Genomic DNA, 16,211 nt, shown 5'->3' with positions numbered 1-16,211 from the left:
TTTGCCTAACACCTCTTTGTCTGTTGTCTTGTCCACACTCCATCTGTCACATTTCATTTGCTTACCACTAGTTTGGGTTAGTTTTCCACAGGCAATTCCCCTGCCTAGTGGCTTCCTGCATTTCTCCGTTTTTTTTCAGAACTCTGTCAAGAGCATTGATATCCAGCAGCCCGTAGATATAGGAGGTATGAACAGTATCAGATATTGAGTGACCACTGGGAAGACACAAAGATCCGCATATTCATGTAAGGCAGCATATCAGCACCTGGCATTAGTCTGAAATGGACCTCACTATGTGTCTCACTTTGCCCAGCTAGTGAAATACTGCAATATTCAGATTTGTGGGATATACGGATATGACACTGACCCAGTGCTGGACTGCATGAGAAGTGAGGGCAGGTATACTCGTTGCCAAGGTTCCAGTGGACCACCACAAGGGAGCACCACAGTGCTGTGCACCAAGCATGTCTTAACCCTTTCACAAATGTGCCTGCCGTCCAAGAATAAATAATAGACTCCCTGCAACATTCAGTGCCATCCCACACCATTTGTCGTGGACTAGAAGGTACCTTACTAGAGAATTACCATCTCATCCATAGGTTGCCATCAACATCACAATACAAACAGCTACATTAGGAGTATTTTCATGACACGGAAACATGGATTGCTAATGAAGGGCATTGCACTACATTCAGTGGTGGATGATGGTCCTACACAACCCAGGAGGACCATCACCAGTTATTATGACGGTGACCTGGAGAGAGAGAGACTCTATTTTTCCAATATTCTGGAGAAGTGCAGCAGTGGCACTCCTGGTGTCCTGGTTAGGAGCCACCATGAATGTCTTCAGGTCATGGCTGGTAGTGATTCTGGGTACTCTGGTGGCACAACAGTATGTCATTGACCTCCTGCATCCTCATGTTGCACCTCCCATGTGACAGAATCATGGTGCTATTTTTCAACAGGACAATGTTTGCCCACATATGACGTGTCTCTATGAACTGTGTGATATGATGTCAACTCTGTCTCAGTGTCAGTATCTAGGATATCAAGGATCATTTACAATAGTTATGTGCTAACTTGCCTCAGGATAGGATACAACAGCTTGATGGCACACTTCACAACAGAATCAGCATTTGTTCAGACCAGAGACGTGCAATATCATACTGATAAGTTGACTAATACTGCCAACATCAGAAATTTGACTTGATACTGTAATCACTGAAATAGCATCATGTTCCATCTCAAACTGTGAAGTTCCATTTCATTTCCTCCTCCCCTTCTGAGTGCTTCACTTTTTTTGTCAGCAGTGTAGATCCTTAATTAGAGGTGGTTTGTTTATCTCAGGTTTGTAGATGGGCACATTTAAGCCTGTCAGAAAATATGCCAAGTCATTGACTGATTACAAGGACAGCTTAACAGTATTCCTATCAGGTCAGCACAAAATTTTAATATACTACTAAAAACATCAAAACAGATAGCAGAATTACTACCTTTTAGTGATCCCATGAATTCTGAAATCACATTTTGGATTGTGTTTTCAAAACCAATGTCTGTTAGAGATGCATGCAGTGCCTGCACAAGTAAAGCTAATGCATCTGTATTTGGTTGTTTATTACGGGATGCAACGTAAGATGTCACTGTGTAGTATGACACCCATATGGGGTCCATTTTACATTCTGCCTCATTCTGCCTTGGTAATAATTACTGAATAGTTTGTATGTATGCAATTTATGGGGTATATTGCCATCGGGAACCTTCGAGACATGTTGGCAGAGTAACACTGCTGATAGTTCCTCAGATTAAGAAGCAGATTTGCTGCAAAGGCACTGCTTCCTTGCAAGAATGGCATTGTCCAACTCGCCCAAGTGGGATAAAGACACAAAGTAATGTGAAGCGTTTTTAGGTTTGACAAAAGCTCTTCCTAGAGTTGGAGAGAGAGATAAGCTACAATCACGCACAAGAAGATGTTTTATGCACGATAGCACTGACAGCCAGCATGGCTAATTTTATGATGTATTCTCACCAGGATGGGGTATATTGCCATCGGGAACCTTCGAGACATGTTGGCAGAGTAACACTGCTGATAGTTCCTCAGATTAAGGAGCAGATTTGCTGCAAAGGCACTGCTTCCTTGCAAGAATGGCATTGTCCAGCTTGCCCAAGTGGGAGAAAGGCACAAAGTAATGTGAAGCGTTTTTAGGTTTCACAAAAGCTCTTCCTAGAGTTGGAGAGAGAGATAAGCTTCAATCATGCACAAGAAGATGTTTTATGCACGAAAGCACTGAGAGCCAGCATGGCTAATTTTATGATGTATTCCCACCAGGATGGGGTATATTGGCATCGGGAACCTTCGAGACATGTTGGCAGAGTAACACTGCTGATAGTTCCTCAGATTAAGAAGCAGATTTGCTGCAAAGGCACTGCTTCCTTGCAAGAATGGCATTGTCCAGCTTGCCCAAGTGGGAGAAAGACACAAAGTAATGTGAAGCGTTTTTAGGTTTGACAAAAGCTCTTCCTAGAGTTGGAGAGAGAGATAAGCTACAATCATGCACAAGAAGATGTTTTATGCACGAAAGCACTGACAGCCAGCATGGCTAATTTTATGATGTATTCTCACCAGGATGGGGTATATTGCCATCGGGAACCTTCGAGACATGTTGGCAGAGTAACACTGCTGATAGTTCCTCAGATTAAGAAGCAGATTTGCTGCAAAGGCACTGCTTCCTTGCAAGAATGGCATTGTCCAGCTCGCCCAAGTGGGATAAAGACACAAAGTAATGTGAAGCGTTTTTAGGTTTGACAAAAGCTCTTCCTAGAGTTGGAGAGAGAGATAAGCTACAATCATGCACAAGAAGATGTTTTATGCACGAAAGCACTGACAGCCAGCATGGCTAATTTTATGATGTATTCTCACCAGGATGGGGTATATTGGCATCGGGAACCTTCGAGACATGTTGGCAGAGTAACACTGCTGATAGTTCCTCAGATTAAGAAGCAGATTTGCTGCAAAGGCACTGCTTCCTTGCAAGAATGGCATTGTCCAGCTCGCCCAAGTGGGATAAAGACACAAAGTAATGTGAAGCGTTTTTAGGTTTGACAAAAGCTCTTCCTAGAGTTGGAGAGAGAGATAAGCTACAATCATGCACAAGAAGATGTTTTATGCACGAAAGCACTGACAGCCAGCATGGCTAATTTTATGATGTATTCTCACCAGGATGGGGTATATTGCCATCGGGAACCTTCGAGACATGTTGGCAGAGTAACACTGCTGATAGTTCCTCAGATTAAGAAGCAGATTTGCTGCAAAGGCACTGCTTCCTTGCAAGAATGGCACTGTCCAACTTGCCCAAGTGGGAGAAAGACACAAAGTAATGTGAAGCGTTTTTAGGTTTGACAAAAGCTCTTCCTAGATTTGGAGAGAGAGATAAGATGCAAGGTGCAGGAATTAACTTTGGTAACCTCCCTGGGTACTTATAGAAAGAGATATAGTCAAAATAGTTGTTGCTCCTCCTGAACCAAGGCAATGATTAGATTAGATTAGATTAGATTAGATTAATACTAGTTCCATGGATCATGAATACGATATTTCGTAATGATGTGGAACGAGTCGAATTTTCCAATACATGACATAATTAGGTTAATTTAACAACATACTTAAGTTAATATAACAACTTTATTTTTTTGTGTGTTTTTTTATTTTTCTTTATTTTTTATTTTTATTTTTATTTTTTTTTTATTTTTTAATATTTTTTTTTCTTAATTTATATCTAAAAATTCCTCTATGGAGTAGAAGGAGTTGTCATTCAGAAATTCTTTTAATTTCTTCTTAAATACTTGTTGGTTATCTGTCAGACTTTTGATACTATGTGGTAAGTGATCAAAGACTTTAGTGCCAGTATAATTCACCCCTTTCTGTGCCAAAGTTAGATTTAATCTTGAATAGTGAAGATCGTCCTTTCTCCTAGTATTGTAGTTATGCACACTGCTATTACTTTTGAATTGGGTTTGGTTGTTAATAACAAATTTCATAAGAGAGTATATATACTGAGAAGCTACTGTGAATATCCCTAGATCCTTAAATAAATGTCTGCAGGATGATCTTGGGTGGACTCCAGCTATTATTCTGATTACACGCTTTTGTGCAATAAATACTTTATTCCTCAGTGATGAATTACCCCAAAATATGATGCCATATGAAAGCAATGAGTGAAAATAGGTGTAGTAAGCTAATTTACTAAGATGTTTATCACCAAAATTTGCAATGACCCTTATTGCATAAGTAGCTGAACTCAAACGTTTCAGCAGATCATCACTGTGTTTCTTCCAATTTAATCTCTCATCAATGGACATACCTAAAAATTTGGAATATTCTACCTTAGCTATATGCTTCTGATTAAGGTCTATATTTATTAATGGCGTCATACCATTCACTGTACGGATCTGTATGTACTGTGTCTTATCAAAATTCAGTGAGAGTCCGTTTACAAGGAACCACTTAGTAATTTTCTGAAAGACAGTATTGACAATTTCATCAGATAATTCTTGTTTCTCAGGTGTGATTACTATACTTGTATCATCAGCAAAGAGAACTAACTTTGCCTCTTCATGAATATAGAATGGCAAGTCATTGATATATAATAAGAACAACAAAGGACCCAAGACTGACCCTTGTGGAACCCCATTCTTGATAGTTCCCCAGTTTGAGGAATGTGCTGATCTTTGCATGTTACGAGAACTACTTATTTCAACTTTCTGCACTCTTCCAGTTAGGTACGAATTAAACCATTTGTGCACTGTCCCACTCATGCCACAATACTTGAGCTTGTCTAGCAGAATTTCATGATTTACACAATCAAAAGCCTTTGAGAGATCACAAAAAATCCCAATGAGTGGTTTTCGGTTATTCAGATCATTCAAAATTTTACTGGTGAAAGCATATATGGCATTTTCTGTTGAAAAACCTTTCTGGAAACCAAACTGACATTTTGTTAGTACTTCATTTTTACAGATATGTGAAGCTACTCTTGAATACATTACTTTCTCAAAAATTTTGGATAAAGCTGTTAGAAGGGAGATTGGACGGTAATTGTTGACATCAGATCTATCCCCCTTTTTATGCAAAGGTATAACAATAGCATATTGCTTTCTGGTTTTTGGAGAGAGGGCATTATGATTGGGCACTCAACTGAAACCTTTGTGTGTGGCCTATAAAAACAATGATGCAGCTGAAATAGATATTGTGGAGTTAATCATGACAAGAGTTACAGAGAAGCTACCAGACTCCTTTGTGCCCTATCATGAGCCTATAAAAACAATAACGCAGCTGAAATAGATACTGTGGAGTTAATTGTGACAAGAGTTGCAGAGACTTATTTGTGCTCCATCATGCTGCATTATGCTGAGGGCAGCTTCAGCACTGGCTATTCATACCAGCTGCAGCTGTTAATGTCTTGCCTTGGTGGCAAAGATGGCGACACAACTTCGCAACTTGTTTCATGTCTCACAGAAGTTACTGATGCCCTAGTGCTGCATGTTTGCATCTTTCTGTCTGCAACTAAACTTCAATGATGGCGACTGTGTTGCTATAAATAATATTCTGTTTTCAAGTGCTCTAACATTTGGTGAAATTTTGAGAGTTGTGAAGTAAAGTGTAAGACCCGTGTGGCAGAAGTAGATCTGGCTCTTTCTGCTTTGGTGCCATGGAAGTGCTTTGTCTTTTGTATTGCTTTAGAAAACCACCGTACTTCATGGTAAATGATTTCCTGTCAACAGACAAATTTCTTCTGATTGACTCACTGATCAAACCCTTTCTCTAACAAAAGTAACTATTTTTCCCTTCTTTAACTGTGTTATCGAGAGAGCACATCACATATTCACACATTTTGAGAACAACAAGCCGGCAAGTGTTCCAGAGCTCCAACCTGTTAGTCAGCAGAGCGATACACAATGTCACAGTATGTGCATTCAAGTGGAGGTGCAATAGTATGCTTCCTGGGTGCTAGTGAAAAGGTGAGATTATGTGCCATGCTCAGTTGGTCTACTCTGCAAGACGAAGCATGCTGTGGAGCAACTATGAGCAATTAATCACTGAATTTGGTAGATAGTGATTTAAAAGTGTCACCATATCTGCCAGAGCCATTTTCTGAGGGTTTAATTTCAATTGCCTCACTATTTCTTTTTGTTCCTTGTTCAATTAAGTTCCAAATAGCTTCTCCTTATTCTTGGAGTGTTTTATTTTTTGAGCATGGTACATGTGTTTTGCTTTTTTAATTAAAAAAATGTTCAAATGTGTGTGAAATCTTATGGGACTTAACTGCTAAGGTCATCAGTCCCAAAGCTTACACACTACGTCAGCACCTTAGACCGCTCGGCTAATCCTTTTAATGAAAGTCTCAAAGATTTTACGATACTGGTGGTAACTAAGTTTCAAAACTTGACTACAGCTTGATCTCTAATCTAAGTGGAGCTCTCTCTTCCTAGCACAAGATACTTTAACTCCAGGAGCTGTCCACTCCTTATCTTTGCTTCTGTTGAATTTGCTCCAAATTTGTGTTTGGAGGCAACAAAATTTATAATTGTGTAGGAATATGTTTAAGAAAGAGTTAAGTTGTGTGCCAATGCTGTCTGCTTTATAATTTCTTTCCAGTGTTCTTCCCATAATTCTATCTAGACACTGAGATCAAGCACACAATTCTGCAACACAATAGTGTCGTCGTAACTGCCGTCTGCTTCACGTCTGCTGTGCAGCGAGCTACCTTAATTTAAGTATTAACTGTATTTTTCTTACTTGTCACTTCTTCTTCCATTCTTCCGTGTGTATTTGCTTTTAGGAAGCTTTAATTGTCGGGTGCTATTAATAGTGTTCCATAGATTTCGTGTTTGTTTTGAATACAGTCAGAGAGAGTCCCTTTAGTCAACCATAGTGCCAGTAGTGCTAGTGTTTGTTTTCAATACAGTCCAGAGACAGGTAGTGCTATTTTCATTGTTTTCTGCAAGAAGTGGCTAGCAACCACAGTTTAGTGAATAAACAGCCGCCTTTAGTGAATTAGCAGTCTATTTAAAGGTTGATTAACTCTCTTCAGTAAATTGAATCCTTAGGATGGATAGGATGTGTGACTGCTGTGTACGGACGCAGGAGGAACTGCCCACTGTTCGCGAACAGCTGAGCGTGTTGATGGCCGCGGTCAGCCGTCTTCAGGCTGCTGCCTCGGAGTGTAGCGGCAGTGGGGAGTCTGGTGCGTCGCAAGGTACACCCCAGGTGTTACATGCTTCACCCACAGTCCCTGCTGTCGAGACATCTTCGCGGGTACCGGGCGCGGTTGGGCCACCCTCTCCCCAAGGGAAGTGGCGGGTTCAGCGGCGTTCGCAGCGCACGAGGCGGAGGGTCAATGTGGAGGCTGGCCGTGTGGCATCACCTGCTCTGCCTGTGAGTGGACATGTGGCTGCTCCTTCAGCAAGGTCCGAGCAGGCACACGGGGAGAGGGGTTTATTAGTTATTGGGAGCTCCAACATTAGGCGGGTGATGGAGCCCCTTAGGGAAATAGCGGGAAGGTCGGGGAAGAAGGCCAGTGTTCACTCTGTCTGCTTGCCGGGGGCCCTCATCCGAGATGTGGAGGAGGCCTACCGGCGGCGATAGAGAGCACTGAGTGCACCCGACTGCAAATTGTTGCTCATGTCGGCACCAATGACTCCTGCCGTCTGGGTTCAGAGGTCATCCTCAGTTCGTACAGGCGGTTGGCGGAATTGGTGAAGGCGGAAAGCCTCGCTCGCGGGGTGGAATCAGAGCTAACTATTTGTAGTATCGTTCCCAGAACCGATCGCGGTCCTCTGGTTTGGAGCCGAGTGGAAGGCTTAAACCAGAGGCTCAGATGATTCTGCGGAGATCAGGGGGTGCAAATTTCTCGACCTCCGCTATCGGGTGGAGAAATGTAGGGTCTCCCTGAATAGGTCAGGCGTGCACTACATGCCGGAAGCGGCTACAAGGGTAGCGGAGTACATGTGGAGTGCACATGGGGTTTTTTTAGGTTAGAGAATCCCCTCCCGAGGCCTGACAAGATGCCTCCTGAGACGCGGCAAGGTAGGCAAAATGCAAGGCGAGGGAATAACAATATTAATGTGCTAATAGTAAACTGCAGGAGCATCTATAGAAAGGTCCCAGAACTGCTCTCATTAATAAACGGTCACAACGCCCATATAGTACTAGGGACAGAAAGTTGGCTGAAACCAGACGTAAACAGTAATGAAATCCTAAACTCAGATTGGAATGTATACCGCAGAGACAGGCTAAACAGTGAAGGGGGAGGCGTGTTTATAGCAATAAGAAGTGCAATAGTATCAAAGGAAATTGACGGAGATCCGAAATGTGAAATGATTTGGGTGAAGGTCACGGTTAAAGCAGGCTCACACATGGTAATTGGATGTCTCTATAGGCCCCCTGGTTCAGCAGCTGTTGTGGCTGAGCACCTGAAGGATGATTTGGAAAATATTTCGAGTAGATTTCCCCACCAAATTATAGTTCTGGGTGGAGATTTTAATTTGCCGGATATAGACTGGGAGACTCAAACGTTCATAACGGGTGGTAGGGACAAAGAATCCAGTGAAATTTTTTTAAGTGCTTTATCTGAAAACTACCTTGAGCAGTTAAACAGAGAACCGACTCATGGCGATAACATATTAGACCTTCTGGTGACAAACAGACCCGAACTATTTGAAAAAGTTAATGCAGAACAGGGAATCAGCGATCATAAAGCGGTTACGGCATCGATGATTTCAGCCGTAAATAGGAATATTAAAAAGGGTAGGAAGATTTTTCTGTTTAGAAAAAGTGACAAAAAGCAGATTTCAGAGTACCTGTTGGCTCAACACAGAAGTTTTGTCTCAACTACAGATAGTGTTGAGGATCAGTGGACAAAGTTCAAAACCGTCGTACATTATGCATTAGATGAGTATGTGCCAAGCAAGATTGTAAGAGATGGAAAAGAGCCACCGTGGTACAACAACCGAGTTAGAAAACTGCTGCGGAAGCAAAGGGAATTCACAGCAAACATAAACATAGCAAAAGCCTTGCAGACAAACCAAAATTACGCGAAGCGAAGAGGCGTTCAATGAACTCGAAAGTAAAGTTCTATGTACTGACTTGGCAGAAAATCCTAACAAATTTTGGTCTTATGTCAAAGCGGTAGGTGGATCAAAACAAAATGTCCAGACACTCTGTGACCAAAATGGTACTGAAACAGAGGATGACAGACTAAAGGCCGAAATACTAAATGTCTTTTTCCAAAGTTGTTTCACAGAGGAAGATTGCACTGTAGTTCCTTCTCTAGATTGTCGCACAGATGACAAAATGGTAGATATCGAAATAGACGACAGAGGGATAGAGAAACAATTAAAATCGCTCAAAAGAGGAAAGGCCTCTGGACCTGATGGGATACCAGTTCAATTTTACACAGAGTACGCGAAGGAACTTGCCCCCCTTCTTGCAGCGGTGTACCATAGGTCTCTAGAAGAGCGTAGTGATCCAAAGGATTGGAAAAGGGCACAGGTCCTTTCATCCCGCCATCCCCCTGGACTGAACCTACGTTAAACAACCTCACTCCCATTTACTCTTCAGCCTTCTCCTCTTTCCCTTTCCTCTTTAGCCATTCACGCATCTTTTCATCCTACATAGTTGTGTTTATCTTTACACTATATACCTCTTTACTTCTGTATGCATCCTCTTTGGTTTGAAGCTGGCACAGTACTTACAGTAGAATATCTTTGGCTTCCCTCTGACAACCATGCCTCCATCCTTGCTACCCTCCCTATTTTCCTTTCCCTGTTGCTTCATAGCCTGGGTTGTGAGTAACTGAATCTCCTTTCCCTTCTTCCCTTTCTTTCCCCTCTCTCCTCCCTGATGAAGGAACATTTGTTCCGAAAGCTAGGAATGTAAATTTTCGGTTCTGTTTTATGTGTATCTATCAGCTGTACTGAGCTGAGGTAAGTACTGGCCAGCCCCTCTATCTCTTTGTTGGTTTTACAACTAAATCAAACAATGGGAAGTCTAGGCTGGAATCTCAACAATCTGGAAAGAATAAAGTGCTACTCATCATAAAAATGGCATGCTGAGTTGCAGACAAGCACAACAAAAGACTGTTACACACTAAGCCTTCTTCAGAAAAGAAAGGAAAACACACACACATTCACACAAGAAGGCCTACGTCACACACACATGACCACTATCTCTGGTCGCTCTGGCCAGACTGCCTGTTTTACAGCTAAATCACTGCAGGTTGTTTGCTCTAAACACAAAATATCAACAGTTATTGCACTATGTACTCCAGTCCTTGTAGGAATTTTACTGTGGAAAATAATCCAAAGCAGGCAACTTGTGATGCCCCGTCAGTGGTACTACCTGGCAAAAAATCACCATAAGGCAAGAAATGAATGCCTACATTGTAGAAATCAAATGGGTGTGCAGTTAGAGATGATTTACTGATCTCCATTTTCATAGATGTTTGTCACTCCTGCACATTTAGGGCTTCCAACTTAGGTAGCTCAATACTGACAGCCTTAGATATTAGAAAATTGTTTTCTGAGACTGCTCAGTGTTGGTGTAATCATACAACATAGGGTCTTTTTCAGTTATTTGAGTTATTGAACAGCACAATAGTAATTAAGAAAGGAATAAAATTTTGTTGAAGCCAACTGGGACAACACTAAGTGGAGCACCCTGTCAAGTATGCAGTGATGGCATGCATAACCAGTGTCAACCCACGGAAGAGCCAAAAGTACAAACAAGCAAGAAGCTCACTTCCTCAGACTGTGCAAGAGAGAATGTCAGAAACACAGCTGAATCAGCAATTAGACAACACTGCAGAGCAGACAACCCCCTCGAGTAACGGAGCTATGGGTAGTAATTACACGTAGGCCTTTCAGACTGCAAACTTCACATAAACAAACATCTGCAGCTCTTAATTTAAACATTAGGCCAGCAAAGAATGCTGACAAGCTCAGAAAATGGAAGCACATTCAGTCACTAGTACACATTACTCCAGGATAAAGTAGAACAAAACTGGGTTACAAGTCGCAAGTCAACTGATGAAATCTCAGGGAGTTAGTGAATGTACCTGTCCCATCCACTTATCCTTGGGGGCAGCTATTCTCATTACCTCTTTTTTTGGTAAAGTATTTGAGGATGTGTCAGCCTTCCTGGATGATGTGAGGAAAGCAGCTCAGTTAGGAAATTGGTCTGATGTGACATGCCTGTCTATAGTTATGTTATGGTTAACAGGTGATGCTAAAATGTATGTCACAAACCATGAAACCCTTAGTAAAGCACACACATTTGACCAGCTGACAGACAGGCTTACCCAACACTATCATAAACAAAGTAGTGACAGATTTTTCATGGAAAATCTCATGGGATTAACACAGAAGCACATTCTATCAGAAGAGGCATTCTCTGATAGAATCTGTAAAGCGAACAGGCAGATGAGTTAATGCACAATACAGATGTGGATATAATCCTCTTGTGAGAAGCAGAAAATAGGGTCTTTGACATATTTATAAGGTGTGTTTTAATGGATATGTCAGGTTGCATGAGGATGAAAACTCCTAGTGATTTGTTCTCAACTATCAGGACTGCCACGCAGCAGGAAGAGATAGATATTGTGACACAGGAATTGAGTGACTGTGGTGTCTTCTCCTCTGACATCAAATTCTACAAGAACAAGTGGGCCATGTGACAACTACAAACTTATAAAGTAGGAAAACAGAAAGGAAAGAAGTGTTTTTTAAACATAAATGGGAGTGCCTTAAGTGTAAAAGACCATTCCCAGTAAAATGTTATGTTGCAAGGATGTGTGCAGAAATGCACTGTTGCTTGCTTGGCACAGTGGATAATAAGGAACATAAATTCTTAATGGACATGGGTATGCATGTCTTGGTGGTTTGTAGGACAGAACAGAGCAAATGTGTGGATGATTTTATGAATGGTGTTATGCAAATGCCTGTGAGTTGGTTTGATGCAGTTAATAAAAGTAGAGAGGAAGTTTCAGCCCCAATATCTTGTGAAAACATGGAATCTGAAGTAGCTGTGGCATCAAACAAAGATAGTGTGGGCTTCGTTAAGCAAATGCGTGTTAAATAGCAACATGGGTAATACTGATTTAGTTGCAGTAGTATCTAGGCCATTGGGCCCAAGGATTGTTGTTTTGAGGCCAAGGAGCCTGGACCAGATGTACAGGAAAGTGCAAACAATGATTTTACTGTAGTTACTACAGAGAAAGCGTAGGGAGCTATTGATGTTGTTAGCTGTGTTGTGAATGTTATCAATAATGGGTAGTACAGACATATCTGTTTCCAAAGGATGCAGATTTGTCACCATTTCTGACAGTGTCACCTTCTCCATAGTGGGGAGGGGAGAAGGGAAGAAGGAGGAAAGATTCTTGTAAGGCTAATGAGTGGGTGGACAGGACTGAATCCTTCCAAAAATGTGCGCCATGGGATCATCGTGAATCTGATAATACTTGCAATATTATACATAATTAGGGTAAGAGAAAAAGCTGGGTAATTGTTCTTAGAATCACATACATTGTTTCAGGTGAATGGGACAGCTGCAAGTGAGGCAACATCGCAAAGGTCTATTATCATGAAAGTAGAACCACTTAAACTGTGTATAGCATCACAAAAATTCAGTGCACATGGTAAAGACCCAAAGAACACAATGAAGTAGATCATGAAAAGGAAACATGTAAGGAAGAATGGCTTTGTGAGGTGTAGTTAGTCAGTAAGAAACTGTAAGATAAGAGAGGTAATCAGAGCCACCGACCAGTATGGTGTATGTGGTAGTACTGCAAGTAGTTTGCATGTGAATATAGTTTTAAGGATGTATGCTTTCAGCAAATGCAAGGGAAACTTTTGTTTCAATTACAAAGTCCCAGATGATGTACCAAAACGGTGGGTTAAAGAACCACCTGACAGACAAAGAAAGAAGCTGCAACACATGACTAGTAATTAATGTAATAATTTAAGGGGATTATGATGTAAAATTAGTTTCAATTTAAAGGCAGAGATAACACATAAAAAGTGAATTAATAGAAGCTGTATACTAGTTAGTAGAGCACAAAAATTTGGCATGAATTTTATAAATGAGAAGGTGATGATGCATAGTAAAAATGGTTCAAATGGCTCTGAACGCTATGGGACATAACTGCTGAGGTCATCAGTCCCCTAGAATTTAGAACTAATTAAACCTAACTAACCTAAGGACATCACACACATCCACACCCGAGGCAGGATTCGAACCCTGCGACTGTAGCGGTCACTTGGATCCAGACTGTAGCGCCTAGAACCGCTTGGCCACTCGGCTGGCAATGCATAGAAGAATAGTCATTAAGCAAGGGATAAAATTTTGTTGACAGCGACTGGGACGATGCTAAGTAGAGAACACCCATTGAGGGCACAATTATGACATAACCAATATCGACACTCAGGAAAGCCAATATACAAACAAGCAGGAAGCTCATTGCCTCAGACTGCGTGAGAGGCAATATCAGGAACATTCCTGACTCAGCAATTAGATAACAGTGCAGAGCAGACACAACATTCTTCTGTAACAGGCTACATGTAGTAACTACACCTAGGGATGATGCAAGGATGACTTTCAGGCTGCAAACTTTGCATAAAGGAATGCTCTGAAATTAAACACCAGCACAGCCAAGAATGCTGAAAGGCTCAGAAAATGGGAGCACATTTGATAACCAGTACAAGGCTGTCACATCATTGACTGCTATAAGACCCTCACCTTCTTTCCACTCAGTCTCAGAGTCTGGCCAATCCACCTCCATCATTGATACCGATGGAAGGCCAGCACTACTAGTTGCAGGTTGACTCAGTGAACATGACAAAGTATTACCAGCCATCACCAGCTACAATTCCACAGCCATCTGTCTGTGAAGGAAACTTCAACTCTGCAAGCTGCATTCTTGCTTACACGAAGATGAAGGCCAGTCTAGTCTCCCATGTATGAAGAACTGATCTTCTCCTCTGTGAGCTGTTCAACATGGGAGTAGGGTGCTTGTGCAAGTACAGTCTTACTGGTGCTGTGCTGGGCCTGCCTCTTGGGCTGTCCTCTGTGACACTGTGGGGTCACTGACCTTCACCCCATCACGACAATGACAACATAGGCATGCAGATTTCTGCAGCGAAACCTAAGTGCAGCTACACTTATGAGAATGCTGAGGCTGCGAAAGGCATCCACAGTCACACCAGGCTGCAGATACGCACCAGCCCGTGTTCCCTCCTATGACAGGGCCGCAGCACTGACTCGGATAATGCCACAGGCAGCACCATAAGATTCCTTGCTGGGCACTGACACACTGCCCTGTACTTCCACACAATGCAGGCTCAGCACATCCTCTGCTAGACCACACTGGGAAGCAGATAGAGTGATTGTAAAACTCTCAGAAGTAAAATGACTGTTAACTGAATGTCGTCTACGTAGCTCCTCAGCATACCCCAGGTCCGCACCTCCTCTTCAAACACATAGAAGGCTGAAATCTGGTGGGCTGCTACAGTGTATGCAACATTAGTTTTCACCTGATGAACAATGGATGAACCGTGGGTGTTGCCAAGGTGGGGTGAGCTGTGTGCTTCAATGATAAACATAGCCATAACACAGGCGCAACCACAATGGAGGGTATCTGTGGAGAGGCCAGAGAGGGACAGCAAACTTTTCAGTAGTCACAGGGCAACAGTCCCGATGATTGACTGGTCTGACCTTCGAACACTAGCCAAGTTTGTCTTGCTGTGCTGATACCACAAATGGCTGAAAGCAAAAGGCAACTACAGCCGTATTTTTTATTTATTTTTTTTTATTCCCCCCCCCCCCCCCACCAACCCCCCACCCTACCTGAAGACAAGCAACTCTACTATATGACTTAATAATGGTGTCATCCCCTTGGGTAAAATATTCTGAAGATAAAATACTCCCCATTCAGATCTCCAGGTGGGACTACTCAAGAGGTGTCACCATTAGAAAAAACAAAACTGGTGATATACAGTTCAGAGCATGGAATGTCAGTTCCCTTAATCAGGTAGTTGGGTTTGAGAATTTGATAAAGTAAATTGACAGGCTGAAGTTAGATATAGAGGAAATTAGTGAAGTGAGGTGACTGGAAGAACAAGTCATCTGGTCTGGTCAGTACAAGGTTATTAACACAAAATCAAATGACGGGTAATCAATAAGAAAATAGGAATAGAGGTAAGCTACTATAAATGGCATAGTGAATGCATTATCACAGCCATGATAGACACAAAGTCAGAACCCGCCATACTAATAGAAGTTTATATGACAACTAGCTTCACACATCTGAAGAAACTGAAAGAATGTATGATGAGATAAAGGACATTATCTAGATAGATAAAAACTTGATTGTGATGGGAGATTGAAATTTGATAGTATGAAAAGGAAGAGAAGAAAAATGGTAGTTGAACATTAACTGGGGGAAAAGACTGAAAAAGGGATCCACCTGGTAGAATTTAATCATCACTAATACTTGATTTAAAAATCATGGAAGAAGGTTGTATATGCAGAAGAGTCCTGGACACACAAGAAGGTTTCAAACAGATTAGAAAATGGTAAGACAGGGGTTTTGAAACCAGATCTTAAAGTGTAAAGCATTTACAGGGGCATTGTTTATTGGTTATTAACTACAGATTAAAACTGAAGAACTGGAGAAAAGTCAGAAATGAAGGCAGCAGGACCTGGATAAGTTGAAAGTTCTTGAAAGTTTCAGATGGAGCATTTGACAACATTGGACTGAAACAGGGGAAGGTTAAAAGTAGAAGACAAGTGCGTTGCTTTGAGAGATGAAATAGTGAAGGCAGCAGGTGATCACATAGATAAAAAGAGAACGGCTAGTACATATCTTTGGCTAACAAGGACAAAACTGAATTCAATTGTTGATAGGAGAAAATATAAAAATGCAGTAAATGAAGAAACAAAAGGGAATACAGCCATCAAAAAAATGAGATTGACAGGAAATGGAAAATGTATAAGCAGGAATTGCTAGAGGATGAATGTAAGGCTGTACAAAATTTTACGACTAGGGAAAAGATAGATGTCACCTACAGGAAAATTAAATAATCCTTTTGAGATGAGAGAAGCAGCTGTACATACATCAAGAGCTCAGACAGCAAGCCAGTACTAAGCAAAGGAGGAAAAAGCT

The 16,211-nt window shown here is 41.6% G+C and overlaps 1 protein-coding gene across 1 annotated transcript in view; it reads right to left on the bottom strand.

Moving 5' to 3' along the window:
• LOC126095019 (heparan-alpha-glucosaminide N-acetyltransferase-like) overlaps positions 1-16,211 on the bottom strand; it is a 217,451-nt gene that overhangs the window by 46,446 nt on the left and 154,794 nt on the right. The window lies entirely within an intron of this gene.

This window comes from Schistocerca cancellata, chromosome 1 (assembly GCF_023864275.1).
Source record: "Schistocerca cancellata isolate TAMUIC-IGC-003103 chromosome 1, iqSchCanc2.1, whole genome shotgun sequence".
NCBI lineage: Eukaryota > Metazoa > Arthropoda > Insecta > Orthoptera > Acrididae > Schistocerca > Schistocerca cancellata.
Note: the sequence above shows the minus strand (reverse complement) of the source record. Positions and strands in the feature narration are given on the sequence as shown.